This window comes from Rhineura floridana, chromosome 9 (assembly GCF_030035675.1).
Source record: "Rhineura floridana isolate rRhiFlo1 chromosome 9, rRhiFlo1.hap2, whole genome shotgun sequence".
Classification (NCBI taxonomy): Eukaryota; Metazoa; Chordata; class Lepidosauria; order Squamata; family Rhineuridae; genus Rhineura; species Rhineura floridana.
Genome location: NC_084488.1, coordinates 83,662,458 through 83,670,678, shown reverse-complemented (window position 1 = coordinate 83,670,678; position 8,221 = coordinate 83,662,458).

Below are 8,221 nucleotides of genomic sequence, written 5' to 3'. Positions count from 1 at the left end.
CAGCAGAGCCAGCCCCTCACCCCAAGGCACAGGATTCCAAATCAGAGGCTGGAAGGGATCATCCATTCCAACCCCCAAACTCACAACAATACTAAGTACAACTCAACATTTATGTAGAGCTCCTCCAGATTACCTATTTGTTGAGCATTCATCTTGATTTGCTTGCACAAAGCTTACACAGAGGCTAGATTATATCCAGTCTTTATTGAGCATTTGTTCTGATTTGTTTACAATGAGCATTCATCCTCATTTGCTTGTGGGGTGTTTATATGTTTTCCTGTAAATCGTTCATTCATTTCTTCCACACTTTTCAATGCATTTCCATGTCACTTTTCCAACTGCGAAAAGTTGAATTGTTTTGTAAAGTGGATTTATTGCTTTAGGACAACAGAGCACTTTAATCCAGTCTAATTGTGCAAACCTAAATTCCCTGGTATGTGCTTGAATCTGTCCTGCAAAATACGGACAATCTGGAAGTGCCTATAATAAAAAGACTAGAACCAACGAGAACCATCACTATAGCAAAATTCATTTAAAACTAGCATAAACTCAACAGTTAACAATTTAAAACTGCCATTAAAGAATTCAACATACCAGATAAAAGTAACCTAACGTAGTAATTGCAAGCAGTTGCATGCAGTTGCAAGCACATTTGAAGCAAGCGGATGATCTAGATCCATTTCAATCAGGCTTCAGGCCTGGACACATGACTGAAATGGCCTTGGTCACATTGGTGGATGATATGAGGAGGGTGCTGGATAGGGGCTAATGTACCTTCCTTGTCCTCATGGATCTCTCAGCGGCTTTTGATACCATTGACCACAGTATCCTTCTGGGCCGCCTGAAGAGATTGGGTATAGGGGGCACTGTATTGCAGTGGTTCCGTTTCTTCCTTTCTGGTAGGTACCAGAGAGTGGCATTGGGGGATGAGGTTTCGGATCCTTGGCTTCTCATCTGTGGGGTGCTACAGGGCTCCATCCTCTCCCCGATGCTGTTTAACATCTATATAAAGCCGCTGGGGGCTATCATCAGGAGATTTGGGCTGCAATGTCACCGGTATGCAGACGACACGCAGCTCTATCTCTCGTTTAAATCTTCACTGAGGTTGGCTGTAGAAACCCTATCCAAGTGCCTGGAGTCAGTGAGTGGCTGGATGGGAAGGAATAAGCTGAAGCTGAACCCTGACAAAACCGAGGTACTGTTCGTGGGAGACAAGAGAAGGCTGGGGGATGTTGACCTGGTGCTCAATGGGGTACAACTGCCCCTGAAAGACCAGGTCTGCAGCCTGGGGGTCATTCTTGACTCTCAGCTGTCCATGGAGGCTCAGGTCTCACCTGTGAGCCGGGTGGCGCTGTATCAACTCCATCTAATATGAAGGCTGCGCCCCTACCTTCCCAACCATCTGCTCCCATTGGTGGTACATGCCTTGGTCTCCTCTCGCCTAGACTACTGTAATGCGCTCTGCATGGGGTTACCCTCAAAAATGGTCCAGAAGCTGCAACTGGTACAGAATGCGGCGGCTCACCTGATTAAAGGCAGCCCCTGGTGAGAACACATTACTCCAGTGCTGAAGGAGTTGCACTGGTTACCAGTGGTTTTCCGGGCCCAATTCAAGGTGTTGGTTTTGACCTTTAAAACCCTGCACGGTTTTGGCTCAGTCTATCTGAAGGAGCGCCTCCAGCATCATTAGTGATGCCGCTCAACAAGATCAGCCTCAAAAGACCTTCTCTTCATCCCACCAGTTAAAACAGCTAGACTGGTGAGGACTAGGGAGAGGGCTTTTTCAATTGTGCCCCCCACTCTGTGGAATTCCCTCCCAAATGATCTCCGCCATGTCCCCTCTATGATGAGCTTCCACCCGGCCTTGAAGACCTGGCTCTTCAAGCAGGCTTTTGGGGTGGGCTAGGTTTTATTATTGTTGTTTGATATTTTTAATGCTCTAATGTAATTTGTATGTTTTTATGTTGTATGTCACCCAGAGTAGCTGGATAACCAGCCAGATGGGCGACTAATAAATTCAATAAATAAATAGTAATTAAAAGGCTTTGGAGAACAGAAAGGCCTTCGCCTGGTGCCTAAATGACCATATAAGTAGGCTGCAGGCAAGCCTCTCTGGGGACATCATTCCATAAACATGGTCTCAGCGCTGAAAAAAAACCTCTCCTTACTAACCACCAGCCTCAGTTATCAGGTGGGGCAACCTGGAAAGGGTCTACAAAAAGCTAACAAATTCCTGTTTGACCATTAAAAAAAAAGGAGTCAAAGGCAGATATTCTATAATTTCTCTAAACAGTTTATTCCACTATTGAGCATCCCATCTAATCAGGGAGTTCTCAGGAATGTTTAACCTCAGTCAAACTCCCTGTTACTTCCATTCACTGCATCTGTCCCATCATCACCAGACTGGGGTGAAGAATAAGTCTTTCCTGTTTGGAATCCTTTAAGAATTTGAAAACCATCAACACATTACTTCTGAATCCAACTTCCTCTAGGCTAAAAGTACCCACTTCCTTCAGCCATCCCATCTTGTTTGGTCATGACAAAAGGGATTCTTGGATGGTGCTGGGCATAGTAAGGCAAGATTGGCAACAGTCTTTAATGAAACATTCTGTGAGCTGATACAAGAACCAAGTCAGAAGCAGCTGTGCTGCTTTTACAAAAAGGGAATATATGGCCAGTAATGCAAAGCATCTTTACTTCACTTGCTGGGGGCAAGATGCTACTTTAGATGTCAGGACACTGATGTTTTAATGTATTTTAAAGTCTGTTTTAGGGCTTTTGTTTGCTGCCCTGGGCTCCTGCTGGGAGGAGGGCGGGATATAAATAAATAAATAATATATGCAACTTTAGGGGCTGCTATTTTTATTTCCTGAGAGAGCATTTTAAAAGGGTTGTGCTTATTTTATCCTTACCAAGGAAAGGTTATTAAACTTAACCTTTCAGTCAAATGGATATGCTTCCTACTAAGTCCAGCATGGTGCCCTTCATCTGTAACAAGATTATTTTAAGACTAAATACCCCCCCCAAAAAATACTATCTAGTTGGTAATACACACTGAACTGAAAGTCTTGAATACTTACCTTCTATTGTATTTGTGTACAATAAGGGCCAAGGTTGAAGTTTCTCTGAAAAGTCAGATCAATGTCATGTTTATTTTATTTTGGAGGAATAAATCAACACAGATTTTACCTCTCACATTTATCCATAACGGCTAACTTTAGTACAGCACAGCAGGTGCAGGGCAAGTTGTTTACCATTAGCTCCCTAATTCTGTCAGTTTCCTGAACTGTCCTGTGATAAAGCTCTATTCTTTATCACTTGGAACTGGTGTTATTATACAGCCACAAGAGTGGCTGTATACTATAGCCAGAGTGGATTTTTCACATTCTGCAATGTTAAATTGAAAATACCCCCCATGCCATTCTGATGCTTCCCATAAGCTCATTTCAAAACAAAACCTTACAAAACCTTATAGTCCTGAACTCAGAAATGCTTGCTTAACAACCCTTTCAATTTTCATGACGATACACAAAACAGTCAGAGAGAATAGAGAATTCAAAGTCTAAAAAAGAGGGGGGAAACCCAGAGACCTTTTGGACTTTTTTCTGTCAGAGTTCTTATAATCTGTCGAAATTCATTAAAAATCAGCCATGTTCACAGAGTACCTGTAATCCTATTACTGACCTTGCCCCATACTCTGACCTTCATCTTCTGCAGTTTAAACATTAAAAAAATGCCTAGCTGATTTTTAATTAATTTAATTTCTTTTTGCATTGAACAGAATGATGGTGTCAGGCATGCTCCTCTCTGCTAAAACAAGATCAGTACAGCACATGTCTTGTTTCTGTTATTTGGGCTGATTGCAGGTGTTGCCACCACTCACCATATACTCAGAGGCACATGTTACCAAATTCTTCCAAGCTACACAGGAAGTGGATTGGACCGTGAAAGACCAACCCAAATTGTGTTTGCATTTTGACAAATTTGTAGGGCAGTCCAATATCTCCGAGAGGAGGTCAGATCTCCTGCTCCCCTGGTGCATTCACTATAGCTGCCCAATTTCCCTGCTTTTTAAAGTTTGATAGAAATATATGTGGGCTATAGGTATGTTCTTAAACCACAAGGTTTTTTCCCTATTAGTGAATATTAGTAATTGCTGGAAGCAAGTAATATTGGATGCTCCTGCAACACCCTCAAAGAGCAAAGGGCATGTCCAAAGACTGGTTCTGAGTTGGATTAGCATTCATATGGTCTAACTCTCATGTGCCAGCAACTGCACTCAGTGGTTTGTTCCCTCCCTTGTTCCATGCCTGAGTGTTCAATATCAAAGGTTGCAATGAAGAGGGGGTCAGCAAGGATCATAGTCCCCACATGGGAGGCATTGTGCAGTAAAATGTATCAGCGCTACTGTACCCACTTGGTTCCAGCTTAACATAAAGACAACAAGTTGAGAGGGTGGGCACTGTCATCTGTCACCTAAATGCGTTGAAGTTGCCCTTCTAGTGAAAGAGCAAGAACTATAACTCACTTTAGATCTGCTTGAAAATTAGAGCAAGTATGTCACTTGACTCAAGGTTTTTATTTATCCTTCCTTCCCACATCACAATTTTAACTGATCATAGCCTTTTAGCCACCTGGACTCAAAGATTTCCATGTTCTCCTGACAATTCACTCCAAATCCAAAATGAATTAAAATACAATTTATACAAGAAAATGATTCAACAGATGAGAAATTCAGTAGATCATATGCCATCATGTGTTCATTTAGCTTGGTATTACCATTTCCCCCTCCCCTTTTAAGGTATGATAATGCTTCAGAAAGCCCTCTGGCAGCCTGATACTCTTTTTATCTGGACACACACTCTTGCACACACATGCAAAAAACATGTCAAAAAAGAAATGACATCTATCCCTGAGTATTGTAGGGAGCCAGTTACTGTTTTATAAAAATGTAGTACTCGATAGACCAAGGCAATTAGTGTTAATCTGTTCAGCAGCCATTTTAGAAATCATAATTGAAAGAATAAATGATTGTTCTACATCAGTGTGCCCTTCATAAAGCTAGTTCATGATTCAGATAAATTCAACTGCAGCTGGTCCCTCCAAAAGTTGGGGTGCTATAAGTCCCACCCTTTCTGCCAAGCTTTCCCTCCCATTCCACCCCACATCTGTCCCAGGAACCATCTCTTATCAGCCATGACAGTTAAATGGAACCTCCATATGAAGAGGCAGTATACCTATGAATAACATGTTCTTGGGGAAAATGACAGAGAAATGATGTTGCTCTTATTGTCTGCTTTTAAGCTTCCTGGAAGTATTTTATTGGAAATACTGAATGGAATGGAGACCCAAAACAATAAATAGAGAGTGATGCAAAGGTAATCAAATTCCCCCTAATTTTGTTTTCCCTTCAGTTAATCTCCCCAGACCCACTAGATTCTCCCTCATTTCTCCCCCCGCCAATTTTTCCCTTTGCTCTGCCCCTCCAAAAGAAAGCAATTTCCATGTAAGCCTTTTAAATGTGAGCATTTATAATGCTGCATATTGAGATGGATTGTGCTCTCTTTTTTGTTGAAGAAATCATAATGTTTAAGCAGGTGCTGATTTACTCTCTGCTGCAAGAATGCCTGTGGAACAGCTTACCGGAGGAGATACGCCTGGCGCCTACGGTTCTTTCTTTTAGGCGCCAGGTTAAGACCTGGTTATACTCCCAGGCATTTTAATGTTTAATGTTTTTATGTTTAATGTTTTAGTGTAATTTTGTTGTTTTTATTACTGATTTTATTCTAATATTGTATTTTAATCTTGTTTTGTACACCGCCCAGACAGCTATTAGCTATGGGCGGTTTAGAAATGAAATAAATAAATAAATAAATAAATAAATAAATTAATAATAATAATAATAATAATAATAATAATAATAATAATAATAATAATAATAATAATAATAATAATAATAATAATAATAAAAATAAAAATAAAGACTGGCTTGGGCAACAGTGTAATATGATTTTCATCTGTATCTGGTTGATCTTCAAGCAATGAATTCTCATCTCAGCTCATTCAAGCATCAGTGCTCTGGAAGGATATCAGAGGTATCTTTGTCTGATCTGATGCTTTGTAAACACACCCAGGAAAGGAAAGGAAAGGAAAGGAAAGGAAAGATAAATTCTTGAGAATAAAAGTTACATAGATCAGAGTGATATTGACTGCCATTTGCTCTTACTCCTTGTAACGGTAAAGCTTGTGGGTCATTAGTTTCATAAGGGTACTAAAGAATCAATAATGTAAGCTTCAAACCGTGAGTCCCTCCTCAGCCACTGCTGTATGTAATAACAGGCCTTATTTGGCAAAGAGCAGACTAAAAAGTTTAACTTGGCTTTATTTCCCATAGATCGCTGGACATTAAAAAGGACAGATACATTCCTTTCTTTGCCTTGATTAGCATGTACTCCCTATGGCAAAGGGCATGGATTTATTATAACTTAAATGAGGAGAGTAGGAGGCAATACTATGCAGTTTCAGTACATCCAGCTTGGTAACTGGCTGTTACTGGTTACCTAGTAGTTAAGGAAAACACACTGTGCATGCTCAGGAGTCCTTTTTAATATTAGTATATTCCCAAGCTTGTGTTTTGTAGCTCAAGCTAATTTCAGAGGCTGAGACCCAGTTCTGCTCAGGAGCTGCCTTTAGATTATATTTAATCCTTCATTACTTGCCTCAGACACCTCTCATTTCTCAAATCTGTCAGTACAGGGATTATAGCAACAAATACAGGGATTATTGAAATAACAAAGAGTCTGGGACACTTTAAAGATTAGGGCCACATACACAGCTTACATTTAAAGCAGTATTATACCCAAAGTGGTTTAACAATCAATCCCTCTTTCCCAAGGAATTCTGGGAATTGTAGCTCGGTGAGGGGAATAGAGGTCTCCTAACGGTCAGCATCCTCAACAAACTACACTTCCCAGGATGCTTTGGGGGAAACCCATGACTGTTAAAGTGGTGTAATAATGCTTTAAATGTATGGCATGGATGTGGCCCAGCACATTTATTGTGGTACAAGCTGTCAGGCAACTGATGAAGCCAGATTCCGGCTTATAAACACTCATGTATTTAAAGGAGTTCTAGTTCATCATGTCCACTCAGAAATATGCCCCACTGAATTCAGTTGGACTTCTTTCAAGTAGGCCTAGGACTGCAACTTTAGCATTTAAGGTGACTCAGTGCAACAGAGCAACACTGCTACACCTCTGGGAATAACCTGGATTCATTCAGAGGATGATGAATGACATTGCAATCCCCCCACCTTTTCCACAGAAGAACAAACCCCATAAATCTCTCCCATGGCACTGCTAGTTTATTCTACAAACTAGCCATCACATCAGCTGCTGAAATGCCACTGGACTGAATTTGAAGCATAATTTGGGTCATAGAATCATAGAATAATAGAGTTGGAAGGGGCCTATAAGGCCATCGAGTCCAACTCCAGGCCGGGCCCAGCCTCCAAGAGGTCTTCTGTATCTTTAACAGTTGTGCAGGGGGAAGGGAGAATTCCACCTTGTGGTTTTTCCCATTACAATGCTGCAAGAACACCTGCACTTGGCTGCCTTTCTCTTCTCCTAAAGATACAGGATCAGTCTCAGGCCCTGAGCCTGACAACCCTAGTGTACACTCATGCAAATTATACACAAAGGCTTATAGATGCAACTGAGGATCCTGCTTTTTGCAAGGTTCCCAGTCATACATACAGAGTCTAGTCATACATTTTATGCATACGTAGACTAGGTTTATACCGTCTATTCCACACAAGAACTCCCCATATATTACATGTGCCCACTTAACACCGATCAGGTCTCTTTGACAATGCAGGTCCATCAGAAGAGATGGTTGTCATTTAGCTGTATGTTCATAGAATGTCTTCTTGAGATCATTCTGGTTTTTTACATTTTTTGTGATGTTCTATCTTTCCTTGTGTTTTAAATATATTCATGTCAGGATGAAGAGTTCTGTGGCGTCTATCTAGCATACTTTTATCATCTAGCATACCTTTACAGTACCCTGAGTTGTCACAATAACCCTTTATGACCAAATTTCCCCTTTTGGGACGAAAATATAATATATTATTATTATTTATTACATTTGTATACCGCCCATAGCCAAAGCTCTCTGGGCGGTTTACAACAATTAAAAACATTAAAAACAAATATACAAATAT